Source organism: Lepidochelys kempii, chromosome 4 (assembly GCF_965140285.1).
Source record: "Lepidochelys kempii isolate rLepKem1 chromosome 4, rLepKem1.hap1, whole genome shotgun sequence".
NCBI lineage: Eukaryota > Metazoa > Chordata > Testudines > Cheloniidae > Lepidochelys > Lepidochelys kempii.
Genome location: NC_136383.1, coordinates 42,524,414 through 42,549,760, shown reverse-complemented (window position 1 = coordinate 42,549,760; position 25,347 = coordinate 42,524,414).

Sequence of the window (25,347 nt, the reverse complement as noted above, 5' to 3'; positions counted from 1 at the left end):
AGCAATGTCTCATGAGCAGTACTTCCCCATCCTGCTTCCCAAGATAACTAAATTTGGAGTTCCTCCCCTGCATTTTTAAAATATAAACTTACAGGCACAATACATTTGAATATGATTCAACAATGTGATGCAGTTGTGGAAAAGGCTAATATTCTCAGATGTATTCACAGGAATATTGTATGTAGGACACTGGTGGTAATTGTCCCACTCTAACTGGCACCAGTGAGGCCCCAGCTGAAGTATTGTGTCTAGTGCTGGGCTTCACACTTCAAGAAAGATGTGGACAAATTGGTGAGAGAGCAGAGGAGAGCAACATAAAGGATAACATATTTAATTTTGAGAAAACAAGACTGAGGGGACCTGATAAGTCTTCAAATATGTAAAGGACTGTTATAAAGAGGAGGAGGATCAATTGCTCTCCACTGATGGTAGAACAAATAGTAATTAGCTTGAACTGTTTCAAGGGAGACTTAGGTTTGATATTAGGAAAAACTTTCTAACTATAAGGATAGTTAAGCACTGGAAGTTAAGAATTTGGAAGGGAGGTTAAAAAAATCTTCAGTGATGGGGATTGTATAAAAAGAGATTAGACAAATACCTGTCAGGGATGGTCTAGGTATACATGGTCCTGCCTATGCGGGGGGGGGGGGGAGGGGGAGGGGAAGGTTGAGCTAGATTACCCTCGTAAGGTCCCTTCTAGCCTACATTTCTGTGATTTCATGACAGACAGCTGAGCTAGAGATGAGTATGAACTTAACACATAGTGCTGAGGAGATAGATAAGGGGTCAGCCTTGACAAAATGATGGAGGGGTGAAGAAGTTAAGACTGGATATGTGGTTAGGTGGTACATAGGAAAACCAAGCCAGGAAGGAGTGGGGATGTTTGAATAAACAAAGATCAAATGTGTGTTAGAGTTCAGTACATGTAGTATCATTATTTGTTTTGACTGAAGTAGCACTTCTTAGCCCCGTGTGATAAGTCATTTATCTTGATTCAAATGATAATACATGGGATAAAATTAAAACAAGTTGTGTACATTTTTATCTGTCAACAAGACATGCATTAAGATGTCTTCAGAAAACCCTGTGCTTTGGTTGAGTGGGAGGGCACTAATAAACATTTTTTTTTCTGAAGTAGTTCAGTGAACAGAAGTAGAATAGCTTCAGTTTTGCCATGATAGTAACAAGGATATCTGCAATATTTAAGAATGCCCTAATAATAACAATAAAGCAATAATAAATAAATAATCACCATGAAAATGTTAACATTTATCAGAGTTACACAGTGGTACATGATGAACAGCAATTATTCATTATATGAGGCATAAGTGGAGATTGTGGCAACTCTGGTATGACTTTGTGATAACTGTTGGCAAATAATGACCTCTTAATAATAATAAGTTCTTACATAGCACATATCATCAGTAGACCTCAAAGTGCTTTACAAAGGAGGTCAGTATCCTTATTCTCTTATTAGAGATGGGAAAACTGAAGTGCAGAGAGGTGAAGTGACTTGCCCCAAGTTAGCCTTCAGGCTAGTAGAACAATCAGGAGTACAAGCCAGGTCTTCCGAGTCCCAGTCCAGTGCTCTAACCTTCAGGCAATACTGCCTCTCATTGAAAGCAATTAAATCAATGGGAGCTGGTGCATAGTTGCTTTTGAAAATCTGACTATGTGCTTATCTGCATTGTTAGATTCTTAGTTATGCACCTAAGAGCCTTTAGAAAATGGGACTTAGGATCTCAAGTCACTTGGAACCTTTTGAAAATTTTAGCCCTGCCCTAGTTTAACCAAACGTTATTGGGTTTGATGCAGAAATTATTGGATGAAATTCTACAGGAGGTCAGACTAAATCATCATAATAGTCCTATCTGACCTTAAAGCCTATGTAGCTAGCAATACTGATATGTATTGGAAAAGTTTTTCAATCTCCAAAGCTTCCTCTTCACTTTGGGCTACCGTCGACTTTTTTTTTCTTGTTGCTCTTCTGTAGCTGTGCAGCACTACTGAATTACTTTTCAGAAAGCAAATGCAGACCCACTTGGGGACTCCAGAAAAGAATGGAAGGAGGTGTGTTAATAATGACTTCTGCAGAGAGTAAGGGGAGAAGAATGACATTCATTAGTATCTTTAACATGAAACAATGTAGCAACCAGTTTGGAAGCAGGGCTATTGGAAACCCTCTCTGGGCTTTGAACTCATATTTATACCATGAATCAATGTCAGCATTTGACATTTGGGTTTGTAGGTTTCAATTAAACTACTGGTTTAATGACATTATCCATTTAATTATTTAAAACAGGGTCATTAATTTCACTGGCTAAGTGAATTAAAATATGTAATAATTAACTAGATAAATAATTTCATATATCCATCCACATTTTTCTCATTCCTCCAAGATCTCTCTTTTCCTTCTGTCTCAGCCATAGAGATAATTTTCCACTTACTGTACTTTCAAGCAACCCCGGCTAGTACAATATATCTTGGTAACAGATTTTTTTCCCCAGTAGCTCTAATTTAAACTGCATTTGAGCTACTAGCTGTATTTTATGTTTGATAATAAATTTTATCTTCGAAAATGAAGAGCCTGATTCTTCTCTCAGTTAGGTGCTCACACATCATGGAGCATGGAATAAGTAATGATTCATGCTTATTACTTTTGTGGAAAAATAAGTAGGCTTCTGGGCCTGATTCTGCTCTCACTGAAACTGGTATAAATCAGAAGTTATGCCATAAAGTCAAGGGAGTTACACTATTGCAAAAGTAGTATAAGTCAGATCAAATTGAGGCCAATGTTATCACTTGTCAAAAATCTGAAATACAGTGAAGAATGGATCAAAAGTGGGTCACTAGTTGTTGTGATGAATTATATTCAAGTTTTCACTTTTATTGTGAAAATCATTGCAGGAAAATCCAGGAGTGTCCTCTCTAAATCCTTCTAAAATGAGACCTATTTGCTTCCTTTTTTACTCAGCCACAAGATGCAGTGATTTGGCAGAAGAAAATGCAGATGAAATGGTGCAAACTCCACTTTCAATTGAAGTCAGTGGGTGTCTTTCCATTAACTTCCTCAGGAGCTTGATTGAGCTGTTAGCCGTGTGAAGGAAAATTAATATATAAAGACTGACTGCAAACTATCCTTAGTTTGAAATTTAACCTTTCTGAATAGATGCATGGGAGAAAGGAATGAGGGTGTTATCCCTATCCTAAGAGGTAAATCCAGGAAGACAGGTAGCTTGTAAAAGAGTGATAGGAAAAGAGAAAGGAGCAGATTATTAATATTTTGACAATAATAGATAGAAATATGTACATTAATATTGTGCAATACTAGTTACAGTATAAAATGTTCATATTACCCATTGTTAATTATGTATTTTATCAAATAATATTATGGATAGCTTTAGGAAGATTATGGTATCAAATAGCGATGAAAGTATTCCATACACTGATCAATTGAAAGGACAGGGATTTTGAGAAGCAAATGGATTAAAGTGTTAAATATGTGTCTAGTAGTTGGAAATGCATGATTAATTTTGGATCTTCTCCTGACATGCTTTGTAGTAGTAGATGAGTCATTTAACTTGCCTATGTCTTTCACCCCTCCATCACCATCTATAAAATGGGGGGGGAAATAACCCACTTCATGGTGGGGTTAATTAAATACTGTTTGAAAATAGCAAGTACTACATAAATGTCATTGCTTTGTTACTTTTAGCCTGGCTTTTGCCACCCCTTTGAGCACATAATTTCCAGTGAATCACAATTTACCCACAATGCCAGTTTGATGTTCCTGGCTGACATTCAACTAAATATCAGCTATAGAAGGTGGCTTTTTCAGGAAATGGTGTTACAGGTAAGACCATGTGAAGTCTGATAGTTTTCTTTGATTCATAGATTATGGGCAGAAGGGACTATTTTACAATCATCTAACCTGACAGGTATATCACAGACCATAGAATGTCACACAGTAATTTGTCATGTCTTTGTCTTGTGATTGAGTTACAGAATATCTTTTAGAAAGCAATCCAAATTTAATTTAAACACTTCAAGACCATATCCCTTGGTAAATTCTTCCAACACTTAATTACCCTCTCTTTTGTGCCCTATTTCTAGCCTGAATTTTTGAAGCTTCAGCTCCCAGCATTGGATCAGAATATGCCTTTGTCTGTCAGATTACAGAGCTCTTTACTCTCAGAAAATTTTTCTCCTTAAAGTACTTATATACCATGACCAAGTCATCTCTGCTATCTCTTGGATAGGCTAAATAGATAGAGCTGCTTACATTTCACTGTAAGGCAGTTTGCCAAACCTTGAGTCATTCTTATAGCTGCTTTCCAAGTTGTCCACATCTTTTTAAAAGTGTGGGCATCCTAACTGGACACAATAAACCATTAATGGTCTGACTAATACGATATACAAAGGTAATACCATCTCCCTATTCCTACTGGATATTTGCCTACTTTTATGTCCAACAGTTGCATTAGCAGATCATTGCCCTAGAAGCTCATGTTCAATTGGTAAGCCACACTGACCCAAGTTCTTATCAGAGTTTTTGCTTTCCAAAGTAGAGTCCCTGCTCCTGTAAGTGTGACCTATATTTTAATTTCTATATGTATGACCTTGTATTTGACAGTATTAAATTGCACATTGCTCAGATGCGGCCAGCTTACCAAACTGTAGCATCCTGTATGGAATGTGCAGGGAGGAGCACAGGTTGAAGATAGGAAGAATTTAAAGAAGTCACCAGTAAGCCAGTTTGTGTGTACATGACTTGAATGCTAGCTATAGTTGCAGCATCTCTTAATAAAGAGCTTAGATATAGGAATATGGAGCCCTCTCGTATTATTACCCAGGATGTTGTACATGAAACACAAAGGATCTAGATTATTCTGAAGAATTAACCTGACTTTATAATTATTAACCAGCTCACCAAGTTTTGTGTCACCTGTAAACTTTATCAGCAATAGACCTGGTTGAAATGAATTGAGTGAAAAAGTTCTCACAGAAAAATGTGTTTAAAATGTCAATTTCAACAAAAATTTAGGCTTTTCTAATCAGGAGTGTTAGGGAAAAAAATCAGATTGACATGTTGAATAGTACACTTTTGATTGAAAATATTGAAATTTTCCATTTTAATATTTTTAATTTGAAACTTTTCAGAAATTACCTGTTTTTGGAAAAGTTATATTTTGAGTAAGATTATTGAAAGTGCAGCAAGGCGCAGATTTTTAAAGACATTGTAATGGAAGTTAGGTGTGTAGTTGCCTAGTGGGATTTTGCAAATCACTTATCATACATAAGTGCATGCATACCTTTGAAAATCTGGCTGTAAGTGACTTAGTAGCGAAAGTCCTATTTTCAAAACTTATTTGGGAGCTTTGGTTCCTAAAACTCATTAACTTATGCCTACGCACCTTTTCTGAAAATGAGACTTAAACCGCTAAGTCAGTTAGGTACTCTTGAAAATGGCACCCTGCAATTTATTGTTCTGATTTGGAATAGGAAATTAATTCTGCACTGTTTTAATTTCCTGCTAAAGAAATATTCTGTTTTTATATGATTTCAACAGAAAACCATAAACTCCTCATTTTATATTTCACTGCAACAGTTTTCCCAGCTCTCATTAGCATGTGTAATGACAATAGGGATCTACTTTTAGCCCCTTCTTCCTGACCTCTGAGTTTTTATGTTACACAAATTTAGAATCCCTTGGATTTCCTTATACTTACTTTATTTGACTCACATCCACTTACTTGCATGCACTTTATACCCCACTATGTAAACATTCCTGGCCCCATTTAAGTTAATGGGAATGTTGCCATTGACCTCAGTGGAACCAAGATTTCACCTATTATCTCTAAATTTGGTCCACTGAGGAAATAAATTGGATTAAACAGGCATGATGTAGGGCAAAATTTGGCTTGGAGAGACTGAGTGTGAGGAAGACTAAGGGACTTTATGTTGGTGTAACTGTCAGGCCAGGGGGCCGGAAGAGAAAGGTGTAGCAAGAAAAGCAACTAGTATCAGTAAAATTAATCCAATGATCACTGACTAGGCATTGTGAAAGGCAGAGAAATTTTTGTTTAGTAACTTACTGTGGTGTTATCTCCATTTCAATCATCCACAGGTGCAATGTTGGAACCCCTTGCAAGTGGTACCTCCTTAGCTGGGGCCTGGCAGTTCTTAGTGAGCTGACCAAAGGTCTACCAAAGTTTTAATAGTAATGCTGAAGTCCCTTTGCCTGCCTCTGCCCCACCCATCCCAATCATTGTTGGCAAGCAAGACTGTACTTTTGGATGAAAGAAGAAAAAGGATGAATTTCCATCAGTGCATCACCTGGACTTGAGTCAGATCTTCAGCTGATGTTAATCTGCATGATACCATTGAAGGCAACTGCACCATTTCCCCTTGCCATTCTAACATGCCTCCTACGTTGGAGTTGCTACTCTCCATCGCTGGAGTGCAGTCAGAATTCCAGTCTTCCACCATGGTTCAGAAGCCTTGACATTAGTTAGGATGCTAGTTTCCTATCTATAGAACAGGACAATGAGTTTTTCAAAGGAAAATAATATTCACTTGTTTTAGTCAGAACTTTCTAAAAGAACAAATACATAGAGGGTACTAGACTATTAAAGGAGTTAGTATACTTTGACCCTATGAAAGGTGTGACCCAGAGAACGCCTCAGTGCCAGATGGCGAAGAGCACACTATACTGTGACTCACATCATGCCTGACACGCTCATTGCCCCAACTCACTGTTGTCATAATCTGTATCTAAAAAGTAAGGTATTGTATGTAAACACGCTGGTCATTGATACTGCATGATGTATGTATGGGCAGTATATAAAAAATTATAAATGTGTGCTGGAAATATGTTTTTAAAAGGTGTTTGGCATGCAGTGCATAAGCCCAGCTGTCCTAAACCAAGGAGTGTTGTTTTGCCTGGGTGACTTTGTCTCCAACATAAACTGAGCAAGGCAAGACCAGAAACAATGGAACATTTACACAGTACATTTACACAGAATGTAGACAAAGCCCTCAAGCTATTAAGTGGAAGAAATAAACACTTAATGATCATGATGGGGGTGGAGGCTGTTACCCCCAGGAAGCTTTCCTGGCTTTTGAAACAGATGGACTTTGGAAAATATAAGCAGAAACAGAAAACTATTTTGGCATCCATCACCTGAGGGACACAACAGGTGAGAGCTCTTGAAATCTAAGAAAGCTGGATCCTTCAACCAAGAGGGCTGAAGCCACTGGGAACTGACTGTAGGTGGAAAACCTTCTTAGACAAAGATTGTTACTTCCTGAAGTTAGGTTTTAGTCACTAGAAAGTGTGTTGGTAACCTTTCAATGTCTCTTCCTCTTACTTGAAATCACTCAAACCTATGTTCCTTGTTAAACTTATTAGTTTTGTAATAAAAAAAATTCTCAGTGCTGTTATATTGAAGTGAAGTGTAAGTCTTCAGCTAACCTAATAGACTATTGTCTGCTCTGTCTCTTTGGAGGCAGTGAACTTAATAACTTCTGTGAGTGTCCAGTGAGAGGGACTGGAGACTGCAGGAAGACTTCTCTGGGGAACTTGGGAAATAAGGTTCACTGTTACCTGTAAGGCAAAGTTTGGACTGGCATAGTCCTGAAGAATCAGCTGGCAAGGCAGACAAGCTGGTATGCCAGGGCGCTGACAAATAGTTTAGCAGCAGCACAGTTCACTCACACTGAGGCATAGTGGTAACACACTGGCACACTGTTTTGGTTGACTTGAGCAAGATGTCACAAGTGGGACTCAGAATTAAAAACAAAGACATCAAAATAATCAAGGTGGGCCATTTCCAGCAGTTGACAAGAACGTCTGAGGAACAGTTGGGGTGGAGGGGGAATAAACATGGGGAAATAGTTTTACTTTCTGTAATGACCCATCCACTCCCAGTCTTTATTCAAACTTAAGTTAATTGTATCCAGTTTGCAAATTAATTCCATTATTCAGCAGTCGCGCGTTGGAGTCTGTTTTTTTATGGAAGAATTGCCACTTTTAGGTCTGTAATCATTAATTGTAATTGTTCTTGTCAACTGCTGGAAATGGCCCACCTTGATTATCACTACAAAAGGTCCGTTCCCCCTCCCCGCTCTCCTGCTGGTAATAGCTCACCTTACCTGATCACTCTCCTTACACCCATTGTTTCATGTTCTCTGTGTATATAAATCTCCCCACTCTATTTTCCACTGAATGCATCTGATGAAGTGAGTTGTAGCTCACGAAAGCTTATGCTCAAATAAATTTGTGAGTCTCTAAGGTGCCACAAGTACTCTTGTTCTTTTTGCGGATACAGACAAACATGGCTGCTACTCTGAAACCTGTCATAGTGTAGTTAAATGCTTCTCAGGATACTGTTATCATCTTGGAGGTAAAAGTAAATCCAAGTATTAATTTTAGTAATTCTTCCTTACGTTTAATTATTGGATATGCCCATTTCCATTTGGTTCATGAATGTTCTTTATTATTTTTCCTACTTGTGGGTTTCTTTTAACGTTTTACAGGTATCTGATAAATGATCAACAGTTTGGAAGCTCTCTGTTCCCTTAGGCAATCAGCCTAACCTTGAGCCTACAGGTGTCACATATATTCAGTGCCTTAGGAATTCTTTTCCCCAGGCATTTTCATCTTGTATCCTCAATCTGGAAACAATTACTGTGTTTTGTTTCATCTCAAGGAACATCTGGAATAGTTGTACACATTTAGTCTTCTTTGTTGAAAGGATCTTTTTGATTTGCTCTCATGCCATTTTTCTTACTTCACATACCTTACTTTGCTACCTATTTTCACTTAAACAAATCAACCTGGGAGTTTGTAGAGTGGATCCTTGGCCTGCTATCAAATCATGTTTCCTTGAACAATTGCTATTTAAACTGCCTTTCATCTGTAAGTCTTCCTTAATATCCAAGAGATGTTTGACACCTCAATTCTACATCAGTAAATGAACTAATCATCCCTAATCTTTGCTGACTGTGTTGACCAGAATCTAAACATTGGGTCAAATCTGAACATTCTGTCATAGGGCTAACAAACCACATGCACCAAAAAACGCAAAGCAAGCTGCTGAAAAACTGATTGGATACTATGCACTCTCTTGTTGAGATAAGGGACTTAGTCTCACTGTTATGTGACTAGATCCTAGACAAGATATTTAGGGAAACAGAGGATACATTTTTCTCCCCTTTTATGATTGTGGCTGGCTTCTTACTATTATGGATGTAGACCTTGAACGTTGTTTGGCCTTTTGTAATTTGACCAAGATTACATTATATTTCTCTTTGAACACGATACAGATTTGCTGTTCACTAATATCTATACATATATCTCTGATGTATGAATTGTAGAAGATTTAATTAATTTGGACACTTATGGAAGCAGAAAACTCAATTTTTCTATGACTTTTGGCTAATTGTTTAAAGATATTTTCTTTCAACCCTAATATTAAAATATGTTCATTTGTACCAATGACTGGGTGTTTTTCTGGATGGGGATTCCACCACCCTCTAGAGCATTACTTTGGCCATGCAGAAATGTTCTGTTACAATATGACAATTCCTCTATACAATAGGAGCCTTCATTTGAATGGCACATCTGTAATAAGAATAGGAGTTGGAAATCTGAGCAAGCACTACCTTTAGAGGCCCAATCCTATGAAGTGTTGATCATCTCCTGTAACATGCTGTCTGCTCTCAACTCCCATTGCAGTTAACAGGAGATAAGGTCTCTTAGTGCCTGGCAGGATGAGCTGTGCTTTTTGGACGAGTTTGCTTGTATATTCAGCTGGCTAGATGATGTGTGTAGTCAGAAAACTTCATATATTATGTTATTGTACAGCCCAGATATTTCTGCTAAAGGTAAAACAATGTCTGCATTGTCTGGACTGAAACTCTGAAAGTAGTTTACCAAAAGAAAGACTAATGAACTTTAAAATGGATTTCTCATCTTTCTAAATTTTCAAAATCCCATCCTTTTACACACAAAATTACTTTCAAAATATTGACCTATTTTCCCTTTTTTGTACTCTAGCCATTTTATTGCTGTAGCAATGCAATACAGAAAGGAAAAGAGACGAGTTATACAGCAGGTTTCAGTCAAACTGTAACTAGTAGCCAAATGGCAGTGCAGCATGTAGGTGACCTTGGAGCTCCAGCTCCCTCAGATGGTAGAGACAGTGGATATATGCTGAGGGTCCAAAAGCCACCTTCAAATAGGAACAGTGAAACCTTAAGACTAGCAATGGAAAATACAGCTGAACCAATAAGGGGGAAAGGAAAAAACCTAGCTGGAACTACTGCTCTTTGTAGATTTTTAGGTTCTTTTTCAAAAAATATTGATATAAATTGAATTTAGAGTTGAAACAAAACCCCAGCTTTGAACACCTTCAAGTATGTGGAAGGTAGCAAGGAATCAACAAATTTCACAGCTGTTTCCTATCTGTATAATGGGTCAAACTGACCCCTTGGGTCAACACCCCATCCGCCTGAATTTGGATGGTTCTGACAAGTAGTTTATACTATATATGGTAGCTCAGTCCATCTCTGAATATATGTGTTTGTAAGAAAGCTTCGTCATTTAATTTCATTTGATCCCACTCCCCCCCATAACACTCAGATTTAATCCACAAAAACATACAGGTCAATATACTGTTTGATATTTATTAACAGAGGAGTTGTGTATGTGGATTTAGAACAGCATATGGTCTTTAAAGAATAAAACATGAAGATTCATTGCCAACCCAAGTTAAAGTAATTTGCAAAACTCTCACTAAATTCACATGATCTTTAATAGATTTAATTACTTATACCTAACTGCAATAACCAAAACCCTTCCAATATTAAATCTTACAAAACCGATAGCTTAAGTTGTAGCAGTGTGCACGTGTGAGAGAAAGTTCTGATATGGAAGCAAATAGCCTATCTCCAGACCTTTATTTCAACCTTAGCCCACAAAAGCTTATGCTCTAATAAATTTGTTAGTCTCTAAGGTGCCACAAGTACTCCTTTTCATTTCAACAGTAAAGGATAAATTTTCAGAAATATGGCAGACATATTAAAGGCTTTTTTGCCCCCACAATTTGATTACAGGAAGAAATCAGATTGTTAATGATGCAGCTACTCAGATTTGAAAACAAAAAAACACAACAAAAATATGGACACCAGTTGTACACAGAAACAGAGCAGGCATCAGAGTGGTTAAAAATATACCTCTGTTTATCTTTCTCTGTCATTCTTCTCTATGGTTATCATTGTTCCAGTGTTCTTATTAGAAATGGGAGCTGACTAAACTCAAGGATTTTGACTCACCTAAGCTATGGATCCAAATTCTGTGAGTTGAGACCACTTCTAGTTCTTATCCTTAAGCTGCTTACTTAGCAGTACAGATGGTCTCCATAACTGCACTTCCATGTAGTAACTGGCTCCTGACTTTGCACCATCCACAGCCTCTTCTTACAAGAGTGTTTGCTCCAGAATGTGGTGGATTGGACTGACACTAAAGTTTTTATTACCCAGTTTAATGAAGTCTATCTAAACAGAGATGAATTACACATTTTGACACTTTGCCATTGTATGTATCCTAAGAAAGCAAACACCCAACAAGCTGATATTGAGATTGGGTGCCTGTTGTTCTAATATGTAGTACATAACAAAACCATATTCCCTGACTTTTGAGAGAAAGAGGTATGGTTCAATTAGCAAAAAATTAGGATTTTGAGCATCATACAATGCCTTGCATTAATGAGAGCTGGCAATGGGAGTAGATTTAAAAGGAAGGAGAGGGGTTAAAGAGCCTGGATAGAGGCTCAGTGAGTCAGCAGCAAAGCTAGTATAAAAACTAGCCCTCTCGCAGGACCCGGTCGAGGTAAACCCGAGCAGCGGGCGGCAAAGCGGCCCTCACCTCCTGAAGTACGCGCAGGGCAGTACGAGGTCTGGAGAGCCCCATGCGCTGAGCGAGCGTCAGGGGATCCAGCCAGTCTCCCCGGTCGTAGTCCAGGAGGTCTCCAACTCTGGTGACTTCCGCCAGGACCAACCTCTGGCGCACCGAGGGGGACTCCGCCACCTGCACACGGAGCTGGGGGTTGTGTAGCAGGGGCTCCGCGAGGAGGTCTTCCCCCAGGGAGGCCGCCACGGACCTGGTCGCTGCGAACAGTTTCCAGGTCCGGAGGAGGTCCTGGTAGAAGACCGGCAGCCTGGAGAGGTCTTGCGGAAGACCCCTCGGGGCTACAGGAGAGTGTTCTATTGGGAATCCAGGACGTGGGCGGGCAGAGCTCGTCCACTACAAAAGGATCCCCCCCAGCCTAAGGGGGAGATCCACAGGGCCTGGAGAACCAACTAATTACGGGGGACAACTAATGAAAAACAGGGACGGGAGTGCGGTCAAAGGGTCAAACGAAGGGAACCAGACGGGGACACCAAGCAGAGAACCCCAGACAGCGCCCACCGCTCCTCAAAGGCGTCAAGGGAGTCAGTGGACGCCGCCCAGAGGAACTCCGCTCGGAGGCGTGAACGGACAGAGGATCGGAAATAGGCCCCGCAGTCGCAGGAGACTCCATCAGCCAACCTCCTCACCCTGGTTTTATAGATGGCCACTTTAGCCAGGGCCAGGAGGAGGTTGACCAGGAGGTCCCGCGACTTAGTGGGGCCACGGACAGGGAGTGCGTAGATGAGAAGGTGAGGAGAAAAGTGCAACCAAAACCGTAACAAAAGATTGGTGAGGAGCCGGAATAGGGGCTGCAACCTGGCGCACTCCAGATAGACGTGCGCCAGGGTTTCTCTCACGCCGCAAAAGGGGCAGGTGTCCGGAATGGAGGTGAACCGCGCCAAATACACGCCCGTGCTCACGGCCCCGTGAAGGAGCCGCCAACTGATATCCCCGGCGGGCCTCGGCACCAAGGTGGAATAGAGGCTGGCCCACCGGGGCTCCTCACCCTCTAGAGGTGGCAGGAGGTCCCGCCACTTTGTGTCAGGGCGGGACGCGAGGGTGAGGACATGAAGGGTGTGGAGCACGAGCGTGTAGAGATGTCGTTTTGGCGCGGTCTGGAACCGGACCGGCTGTAGCTCACGCAGCCGGCTCACGGTGAAGGGGCGGGGGGGTCGGTCGGGTCCACGGGGCAGGGGCCCAATGAAAAGGTCCGGAGGGCCTGGGGTGGAGGGTGGGCGGGGCACGCCCTCTCGCAGGACCCGGTCGAGGTAAACCCGAGCAGCGGGCGGCAAAGCGGCCCTCACCTCCTGAAGTACGCGCAGGGCAGTACGAGGTCTGGAGAGCCCCATGCGCTGAGCGAGCGCCAGGGGATCCAGCCAGTCTCCCCGGTCGTAGTCCAGGAGGTCTCCGACTCTGGTGACTTCCGCCAGGACCAACCTCTGGCGCACCGAGGGGGACTCCGCCGCCTGCACACGGAGCTGGGGGTTGTGTAGCAGGGGCTCCGCGAGGAGGTCTTCCCCCAGGGAGGCCGCCACGGACCTGGTCGCTGCGAACAGTTTCCAGGTCCGGAGGAAGTCCTGGTAGAAGACCGGCAGCCTGGAGAAGTCTCGCGGAAGACCCCTCGGGGCTACAGGAGAGTGTTAGAAGGCAGATATATTAATCACAGATTAAGCAGGTCCATTTTCCCTGGGTAAGGTAACAGGGGCAGTTCCAGACCAAGAAGGAACTTGCTGGAACAAATTCAGGCAGGCAGGCTAATTAGGATATCTGGAGCCAATTAAGAAGCCACTAGAATCAGTTAGGGCAGGCTGGCTGATCAGGGCACCTGAGTTTAAAAAGGACCTCACTTCAGTTTGTGGCATGTGTGTAAGGAGCTGGGAAGCAAAAGGCAGTAGGAGCTGAGAATGTGTACTGCTGAAGGACTGAGGAGTACAAGCATTATCAGACACCAGGAGGAAGATCCTGTGGTGAGGATAAAGAAGGCGTTGGAAGGAGGCCAGGGGGAAGTAGCCCAGGGAGTTGTAGCTGTCGCACAGCTGTTCCAGGAGGCACTCTAGACAGCTACAATCCACAGGGCCCTGGGCTGGAACCCAGAGTAGAGGGAGGGCCCGGGTTCTCCCCAAACCTCCCAACTCCTGATCAGACACAGGAGGAGTTGACCTGGACTATGGGTTCCACCAGAGGGGAAGGTCTCTGGGCTGTTCCCTGACCCACATGGTGGATCAGCAGAGACTGCAGGGATTGTTTTCCTTCCTTTTTTCCATGCTGGCTAGTAATGAGGTTAGCTGAATGAACGGCAGGTTTGAGCCACTAGCAAAAGTGGCCAAACTGAGGGCTGCCGTGAATCTCTGAGGCAAGCAAATCCGCCAATAAGCACAGGACCCACCAAGGCAGGGGAGGAACTTTGTCACACGATTCATAACTTTTTAAATGCTTCACTAGTAAGCTATACAAATAAAATCTTTCCACAAATCAACATCGCTGGCTTACAAATACCACCATCCCCTAGATATGCTGGATCCAGATTAGCTGAGATATGTAAAATGGCTGCCAATGCAAAAGGAACTAAAGAAACCTCAGGAAAATTTACCTCTAAACTTTGCAATGCCCAAAGCAATCTATGAAATCAGTAACCCAACAGTCCCAACTTTGGAGGCTCCAATATCGACTCTTAATCAACAGATAGTTTTGGTTTTAGGAAGAAAATCCAAAAACAGCTGACAAGGAGAAGAAAACAGCGTGGCTGCTGAATCATGATAGAATATGCCAAACTTAACACATTAGGCACCGTCTGTATTGTACAATACCAGAAGTGGGCACGCAGTTTTAAGCATGCTAGTTGCTAAAATTGCCTCAGAACCTTTTAAGTGAGCCATCCATTTGTTAAGAACCACAGACTGGTCTACACAATGCTTTGAATTACCAAACGTCCACAAGAATGCCACAACATGGTCTGGCTTGATACCCATGGAAGGGTGGAGTATGATGATGTGCTGCCAGTAGAAATAGGGTGAGGCAGAAGCAATAACAAGGTAATTATATTCTTCAGGAAAACACTGATCAAAAGTAATGTTATTTGTGAAACTATTTTTAAACACAATAAAAATTGCTTTAAGAGCAATAGGGTCTATTCTAAATGTATATTCATTAGTCATATGCACTATAGCCTTGATACCTGGATTGAAAAGCAGCATTCTTACAGCCCTATGTTTTCATTCTCCCCAATAGAAATCTCTACAGCCAATGGAAAAAAAATCCCAATATAATATCTGTGATCAGCCAGCCATCTGTCCATATTGTTGCATTACCAACTTGTATGATTTTTCTTTATTTTTTTTAAATAACCAAGAGAGTCTCATTCCCCTTGTCATTTTTACCTTAGAAAGACACTTGCGTAATAAATACAATTCTAGCACCTCTAAAGCAAAACTCGTGCTTAGGTGTTCTAAGGCCTGTTAGGGTAGCTAATTGTTTGCTGATGATAACAAAGGTTTTGCCAAATGTACGATGTGGTATCCTAGCAGCTCCAGAAACTATCAGAATCCTAACCACTTTCAACAGAGTAACAATAGTGACCTTGGTATGGATATCATGCCTCTGGCATGTTATGTTATTTCCCCCCCATCCTCGCTTTATTATGGAATGGGATAAGTTTGAATCAAAGATAACACGATCTAGAATTGTGAGCTCTACTTTTAACTCAGTCAGTTCACTGCTAAGTGATGGCAAATTTAAATGTAATCAAATATGCTGTAAATTACTACTCTATTATAGGCACCGTAGAGTGAATTTTTTCCATCAAATAGTAAATTCACTGAAAAAGGAGTTTTGGGGCCAACTGAAACTAGAATTTGGGTCAAATTCAGTAAATATATTTTATTTGGCCAAAAACTGAGGGGGAAAAATTAGAAATGAGCTATTTTAACACTTCATTTTTGTTGCTTTTGTAGCTAGGGCTAGTATACACTAGAACCACTACAGCGGTGCAGCTGCACTGCATAAGTTATGCCGATATATCCCATAGCGTAGAGAAGCCCTGTTTCATTTCAAGCTGTTGTTTCAAATCAACATTTGAAACATTTCGTTTGACCCAGACAAACTTTTTCCAGTTTTTCATTTTGACAAGAAAAACTGAAAACAATCTTTTGTGGTTCAAAACAAACCAGAGTGAATTTTTTGGTGTGTGTTTTTTGTTTTGTTTTGGCCACAGAATCAAAAACATCAATTATTTGCTCATCTCTAATTACAGACACATTTTCTTGCTATTAACTTCATTTTTTGATGAAAAATGTTTTAAGTGAGACCTCTGTTACGAATAATATTGCATTCACTCAGTCCCATTCTGCCTCCTGGTTTCCCTGGTGTGTGCTGGTTAGGATACTGGGAAGCTCTGTTTTTTTTTTTTTCTGCCTACTTGTATGTGTTGGGGTGAGATGGGGTATCCAAACTCCACAATGGACAACATGGGGTTAATGAACTAATGTGGGCTCGGGTGGTTGTGAGAAATGTTGGTTGTGGTTGGAGGTAGGAGCTTAAGAGGGAGAGCCCCAGTTCAAGTGATGGCAGACCAGGGAGGAGAACAGATCAGACTTTCAACACTCAGCTTCTTTAGATAGGGCAGACTGAAGGCCGGAACTCCGCAGCTGCCTTGGGGAAAGGGAAAGCCAGATGTTGATGCACCCTGAGAAGGAGCCATTCCCCTCAGTTACCTGTGAACTCAATTTATTTGCATTAATTGCCCTTGTTTTTGTTTGTTTGACTATCTTGGTAGGGGAGAGAGTTTTTTAAAGGGACATAGCTGGTTGTCCAAGTCACAGAAAGATGCAGACCACTACAGGCCTGGAGCAACCATCAGCAGGAGATACTTGATGGGAAGAGTGCTGCTGTGCCACACCTGTCCACAAGGCAGTGCTAGTGAAGAGTTAAGTCCTTCACGTGGGAACATAGCCCTATAGAGGGTGCGCCTCCTCCCACCCTCTTGTTCAGCTGCCTTTGGTATACTTAGCCCTCACTGGAGAAGTGGCTCATTCCACCAACTTGTTCCCCAATTAAGACACACAAGATGATCCACAATCTCACCTCAAGGGTAGGGTGCTTCTGCAAGATTAATAAAATAATAATACAGCTCAAAGTGTGACTATTGAGACTCACATTAAGATCCAGAAAAACATGTTTTAAAATATTTCTCAACTAAATTCAAATAGCAAATGCACTTGATATGCTCAAGGACATTTTCATGAGCACAAAGGAGAGGTTAAATACAAATTGTTATGAATTAATTACTCAGCTGTACACTATACCCTGCATGCCAAAGAGTAAGCTTATGAAAGCTTCCTTCTGCTCTGATTCTTTCAAAGCAGGGATAACTAAAGGCAGTTATGAAGGAATTCCCTTTCAGAAAGTTTGCATGCTTTATTTATTTTTTTAAAAAATGGTCTAGTAGCTCTATAGGAAAAACACATCTTGTAAAAAGCTAATCTTGCCCCTTTTTCTTAAGGGACATATTTGAAAATCTATATGAAAACAGGTCTCAGCAATGCACTTTTTTTTTCCCAAGCAGAAGAAGTGTTTCTGCTTTTAAATAATTTTTACAGCTGTGTGGAAAGCCACACAATGACTGTCATCTTTGATCATTCAGCGAAATCAGTTTTCATTGTTAATAAAATCTGATATCTTGGATAAAATGTTTTGGAGGTGGTTGTGAGGAAAGTCTAATTTTAGATGTGTAATCAGGAGTCAATAACTTTTTGTGTTTAATAGGATCATTTAGCATACACAATTTACTCCAATAAGGAGGGCTGAATGCTCACTGAATACCTTGCTACTGCTTCTACTGACATCACTGGTAAAACTCCCATTGACTTTAATTATTCAGAATTAGTTCTAGTGGCCCAGTCCTGGGGTACCAGATGTGTAGATATGAAAAGGTTGTTTTGGCTATACAAGTAGGCAGAAGAAGATGCTCTCATATTCTGGGGGAGTATGATTCTCCTGTGTGTTGTAAAGGAGATATCTGTCTGTAGGAGGAGTGTGGGTGGTTGTTACCAATCAATCTATGAACACTATCCATAAAAGACACTGTGCCCAGCCCTGATATATGTTGAATAAAATCACCCATCCCCACACACCTTCAGGGGTATCTAACAACAAAAGGGAGCTATGGGAACCTAATACATTGAAGAATAACTCCTGCTCTCGTGAGAACAGGTGATCCTATATGTGACTTACTGGCTAACTTCCCCACTTAAGTGCCTTAAGTACTGGAGGGTAGACTGTGACATAAATTCATATCTCACTCCAGTTCATATTGGTAGTACAGAGCAGAGACTGCTAATCCCATAGTCCCCTCTATGAGCAAAAGGACATGCTCTAAATCATGACTCACTCTCTAGTTTGTTCCTGAGGCAGTGTAACTATGTACAGCCCCTTACTCTGGACAAATTGTGAAATTACAATCTAGCTCTGAATAATTCACCCTAAAAGGTGGTGAGATGGCAGCTGTGGTTCACCCCACGCTTACCCTTAAAGGGTTAATATAGGCTGAGAAGGGGGCCAATTAACTAGACAGGCCACAGCTGAGAGGAATCAGGTGGCTTAAGTAATCCCCTGAATAATGAAGGATCCCAGTTGAGGAGGAACTGGCTGGTCTGGGTTCATAAAGGCAGGAAGATGATAGCAGACAGGGCAACAGGGAAGCAGTCTACAGTCACTCTCTGGAGAAGGGAGGTTGTGTTTAGGGCTACAGAGGTAAGTAGCATATAATTGTCCCCTAGGAGGAAGAAATTGTAAGGCTGGCAACAGCAGGATAGAACAGTGGGGAATGTGGGGCTCTGCTGCCCCTTTAAAAGTGGGAGGGCTGTAAGGTTGAGCAATGGGGATGGGGCCATGGTGTGGGCACTTCTAGGGCCCCCACTTTTAGGGTGCTACTGCTGCTCCTGGCTGGCAATCCTGGGGGGTAAGTGCCAGATGGTGAGGAAAGGGCTCAGAGAAAGGCAGTAAAGTTCAGGAGTTTTTTTGCTGATTAGAGGGTTCCTGAGCTGAAACCTGGAAAAGAGGGCAGGCCAGGGTTCCCCTACCAGCAACTGAGGGAGTGGTACCATGGGGAAGGGATGGGGAGACTGCAAGGGAGAAAAGACTTTGCATATGTCCCTATTCTGGGGTGTCACAGTGACCTGGCTTGAGGGTCAAATAAGAAACATCTGTGGTTGCTGACTTGGAGAGAGAGTGGCAATAGGGTGTGCAGTAAACAGCAGAAGGGGGCCCCAGACCTAGAAGGAGCTAATCACCACAGTGGGTAGGAAGAGGTTGTAAGTGGACCCCATGAGAGGAACATCTTAAATATGACCTAGCATAGTGTTGCTAATTTTGGCAATATGTCATAGTGTTGCATTATTCTTAAAATGCCACCTCCTGGAGACAGGAGAATCTCCACTTTCATTTAAATAGGAAAGTAAGTTTTTAGCCCTATGATTGCAGAGGAGAACTGAAAAATGGGATCCAAGTGTAACATTGAGGCTCAAAAAAGAGGAGGCAAATGAAAAGAATCCCAAGTTTTATTTTTAAAATCTCATAATGTTTAAAGTCTTATTCATGATCTTTAAATGTGTGGGTTTGGTAATGATTCTGTTACTACTTATGTTCATACTTTCAGCATGTTTGTTATGGAAAGTGGTTCTTGCCATATAGTGGATATCAACCTGTAGGAAATTGAAGTAAGGTCCTGTTTTCTCTTTGCCAAGTGGTAGCAGATCTCAGGGCCTTATGTCAGTTTCCCATTGGAGTAATAGGTTATGCAAAGTCAATGTATATTCTAATCTTATTTGTTTAATAACAATGCACAGAGATAATGACTATCTGGATGCAGCTTTTTCTCTATGGAGAGTTACATCCTGAGTGCTTATAACTCAATGGCTCATAATATGCATGACAGTACTTGTTTCCATAACAGTACTTAAATTTGTTGGTAAAATACTGGGCATCAGGTGACTCTACAAGGCAGACAGTAAGTAGAAAAGTGAACCAGGCATGGGGTTTAGTTGTACTATGCACTACACAAACTTAGAGGTACATGTGATGCTACCCTAAATAGCTTACAATATACAGGCCTGATCATGTGAAGACTTCAGGGCGTGAGAAACTTCTCTCATTAGAGTAGTCCCATTGATGTAAATGGGACTATGTATGCAGGTAAAATTACTTACGTGCTTAAATCTTTTTCAGGACTGGCCTTAAGGAACTGTAAGAATTGAGACGGACAAAAAGGGAGTTGAAGCACAGACAGCTGGCTTAAGCAATTCAATGCAAGGTACTGATGTCCAAAATCGTCTATCAAATAGTGATCATGAGTATGATTGGTGGGGTGGAAGACGATGACTGTAGCTCTAAAATTTCTCGGGGCAGGCTTGATAGTGGTAAGAAAGCAAACCAATTTGGAATGTGTAAACGTGTCAAAGGGAATTACAGCAACACTATAGGAGAAAGTGAAGCCATATTTGGATTATCATGTGTATAGTTCTATGTACCTTATTGTGAAGGAAAGATCTGATAAATTGAGACAGTACAAAGGAGACTAGAACCTGGGAGCTGCAAGGACAGTTATTGTGGATGTTAAAATGGATCTGCGACTTTTCAGGGGAGGAGAAAGAGGGAGGTCCCCAGCTAGCATAGAACCAATGCACTAACCGAAGTATAGGGAAGGCTCCAGAGGGGCAACACAGGGTGTCTGTGCTTTTGGGGAAACTGATTTTTGACAAAGAAGAAATTTTCAGAATAAGCAAATGACTTCCTACTAATCTTCAATATTTTCCGTCCTATAACCAAAGGATTAAAACTAGTCTGACCATAATGGCACACCACCTCTGCTTTGGTAATGTAAAGGGGCTATATAATGCTGGCTTAAATAGCAGGCTGAAGCTTCACTTGGTTGTACTGAATCTATGCCACATCTCTTACAATCCAGGAGGTCATGACTAGAAGTGTGATGGTGAGCTTTAGCAATGTCTGACTGTTACTTAAGAACCCATGAAGGCTATTTCAGGCAGGCCTTATTTAGAGCAGCTTCAGAGCTGCTCTAAAAGTTGTACTGGGTATTGAACAAACCCTGTAACTAGCTAGAGCTGGGGTGTGTGTGTGGACATGTTTCTTGACCAAAAAAAAATCATTTTAGAAAATCTTAATTTTAGAAAGCTTGAAATTGTGTTAAAATTGTAATTTTTATACCTCCAACTATTTCACCCCACACCAGTAGTAGCAGCATATAGTGTATATAACACTTAAGTGGATTTTTTTAAATCAAGAGCAGCTGCTTCTTAGCACTGATTGAAACAGTTACCTTCTTTTTTTAGATCAATATACTCCAGAGACGCTTTGACCTAGAAAACAAGATAAACTGTTTCAATTGGTGCTACGTAGCAGCTGCTGTTAATTATTGTAAAATCTAAAATAAAAAGTTCAGCTATGGTATGGCTAATAGAATATTAAAAAAACCCTCAATTCTGAAATTGAAATTCCATTTCACAAGAAATTTCTAAATACCCTTTTATTCAAATTTGGAAGGAAACCAAATTTGAAATACTTAAAATAAAATTTAAAAAAAGCAGTTTTTTTAATATATAATCAGCTTTAGTACTAGCCCTATAATTGGAGTGCTATAGTCATAGGCACCAACTCCGTGGTGTGTGTTCTGGGACTCAAGTACTCATGGGGGGAAGAAATGGGGGGTGCTCAGCACCAATGAGCCACCAGCAGGTGGCAGGAGCATGTATGTAGCGCACAGTGAAACCAGAAGGCAGAAAGCACCCACTAGTAAAAACAGAAGTCTGTGCCTGTGGCTATGGTAACTTCTACCTACCACCTTTGCACCCCCATGCCCACTTTGGTCCCATGCTGAGCTTGGCTATACCTAAAGATTGGGGCCCATGTGTAGTTATTGAGGATCAGGGCCCAAACACTTGAGCTCTAACATTTGATAAAGGTTTAAATCAACATAACACGCCGCCTTTTTCCTCATGTACAGTATAGCACTGCTTTCTATCACTCACTTCCCTGACTTTTTTACTTTTGTGTCGGGTCTTTCTAAAGAGGTCTCCATGGGTTTCCTCATCCTTTCTATTTTCATTTTAAACGTTTTCATCATGAACTGAAGATAAACTTTTTAGTCATCCACAATTAAACTCTTGTTAACAACAAACATTCCCTAATATTTCCAACATTTGGAAAAGTAGAAAGGCTGATTAAAAGCCAACTTGTCCTAGTGGTGTGTGTGTGTGTGATCTTATCAGATTGGCCTTTCCTTTCCAGCTGTCATGGTTTTATGTGGTGTAAATGATACTCTTGTTACCAGATGGTATAAGAAAGAAACCGCTTCAGGGAGGTATCTGCTATTTAATTCTGCACATCCAGTGTCTACTGTAAAAAAGAATGACTTTTTAAACTCATCAGTAAAGTGTCTGAATTTTGCAATGTACACTTGGCAACGGAAGCCCTGAACTGAATAAGTATACACGAACCAGATATGGCCCCTTTGTTATAGACAACAAACCGGACCACCAATAAAATCACTCAAAATAATGCTCAGAGTGGTGATCACAATACTGCTATTCTCATCACAACAAGGATAACTGTGCTAAAACACAAAGGGTCAAATTGAGTTCTTATTGACACTGGAGCATAGTCACAGTAACTGTGTTGAAGGCAGGGGATTGATTCTGGGTTTTCAGAGGCTCAACTGACAGAAGACTTTGTTTTAACCTTTTCTGCACAGCAAGTACTTATGGGGAAGAAAGGAAATTCTGCACATGTTAAAAGAACCTTTAATTGGACACTAAGGGATTAATTTTGTTTTCAGATAATGGTTTGCAATTCTCACTGAAGTCAAAGGGAGTTACATGCACAAATCTGAAGAAAGAATTGAACTTCAAATATTGCCTGCCTCCTACTAGCACCCCTTGGAAATGGTCACTGAGTCAGCAAATATGAGTAATTAGCAAAGAATTATTTCAAATTACCTACTATTTAAAAATCTTCTGTTTTCCATGGAAATGGAAACCTCAAGGCACACTACTCAGCATGGTGAAGGAGACAACTGACTTATTTTCATGCAGCACCCAGAGGGCCAAATTCAAAACTAGTGTAAGTGGGTACAATTCCATTGAAATCCCTTAAACCAGGCTCCAACTTTGGTAGGCTCCTACTCTTGAGAGCACTCTGGCTGTGTTGTGCAGCTCCATTGGTCCAAAGCTTCTTTAAAATAGGCAAATCATGCTGGGGGAAATAACCAGGTGCCATAGAACCCCCATATGGTCAAATGGCTCCCCAAACCAGGGGAGTCTCCTGCAGGTCTGGCAAGCAGAACAGTTTCCTACACTTCACTTCCCACAGCTGTCAGTGCTGTGGGATGAGTTTGGAGTAAGGAAGGATAGGGAGAGCTATCCCCAGTTAGCATTTGATCCTTCAAAACTCCAAACACTTGCTCAGTAGTGGCATAAGCTCCCTAAAAGTGGGAGGGGCCCCTATACTGTCACTTCCCTTGAGGTCCCACTCCCATGCCACTTCTTCCCCTCCAAGACTCCCTGTCACGGTTCCTCCCCCACTCTGAACTCTAGGGTACAGATGTGGGGACCTGCATGAAAAACCTCCTAAGCTTATCTTTACCAGCTTAGGTCAAAACTTCCCCAAGGTACAAAATATTACACCCGTTATCCTTGGACTGGCCGCTACCACCACCAAACTAATACTGGTTACTGGGGAAGAGCTGTTTGGACGCGTCCTTCCCCCCAAAATACTTCCCAAAACCTTGCACCCCACTTCCTGGACAAGGTTTGGTAAAAAGCCTCACCAATTTGCCTAGGTGACTACAGACCCAGACCCTTGGATCTTAAGAACAATGAACAATCCTCCCAACACTTGCACCCCCCCTTTCCTGGGAAATGTTGGATAAAAAGCCTCACCAATTTGCATAGGTGACCACAGACCCAAACCCTTGGATCTGAGAACAATGAAAAAGCATTCAGTGTTTTACAAGAAGACTTTTAATAAAAAATAGAAGTAAATAGAAATAAAGAAATCCCCCCTGTAAAATCAGGATGGTAGATATCTTACAGGGTAATTAGATTCAAAAACATAGAGAACCCCTCTAGGCAAAACCTTAAGTAACAAAAAAGATACACAGACAGAAATAGTTATTCTATTCAGCACAATTCTTTTCTCAGCCATTTAAAGAAATCATAATCTAACACATACCTAGCTAGATTACTTACTAAAAGTTCTAAGACTCCATTCCTGTTCTGTCCCTGGCCAAGACGACTACAGACAGACACAGACCCTTTGTTTCTCTCCCTCCTCCCAGCTTTTGAAAGTATCTTGTCTCCTCATTGGTCATTTTGGTCAGGTGCCAGAGAGGTTACCTTTAGCTTCTTAACCCTTTACAGGTGAGAGGAGCTTTCCCCTGGCCAGGAGGGATTTCAAAGGGGTTTACCCTTCCCTTTATATTTATGACACTCCCCCTCTCATTTACCCTTATGGTGGTAAAAAGTGGCACTCCCATTCTGGTACCCCTGCACTTGGGGCAAGTTAAAACCTCCTCTAGGCAGTCCTTACCTGTGCTGGGGATGGGAAAATATATCAAGGAGTGGTAACTGGCTCACTGAAAGAGACACCCCTGCTCCCCTCCTTCTGCCTCTGCTATACCCAGTATAAGTATTTCATTGTTAATTCCAGAATTAATATGTTTATTACCTTCTGGTAAGAGTAAAAACCAGGAGTTATGGCTGTACTGAATATTTTAAGGCAATTTTTCCACATAGTGAATATAAACTGATACAAAATCTATCATGGAATCCACATGTTAAAATACAGAAACTCACTACTTTTCTAAGATGACTCATGAAGTATAATTGTATAGTAATCGTTTGGTAAAATTCATATTTCTGATTTTCCCCATAAGTCATGCTTTTCTCAGTACAACTTAAAAAAACAAAACAAAACCACAATCATTTTTATTCTTACATAGTGTGAGTCACAGTCCTCAGGGTTAATGGCACAAAAATTCTCAAATGCTTCCATACTTTTGTTTTTCTGCTAATCTGTTTCCTAACCTGCTGACCTCCCTGATGTTGAGTGATGTTTCTCCTCTGGTATTTTTTCTGTTCACCATCTGAGCTTTTATTGTGGAAATATGAGAGAGGTTGGCAAGGAAGGAGCAACAGACACAAAGTTAAGCTTCATTTAGGATGCTAATAAGAGTGTGTTTGGGGTATTTTTTGTTTTGTTTTTTACTGATCCCTCCAGCGAAGGAGACAAACTGAAGGGCTTGTCTATACTCACAGCACTGCAGCAGCACATCTATAGCACTTAGTGAAGATGCTACGTGCACTGATGGGCGAGCTTCTCTAATC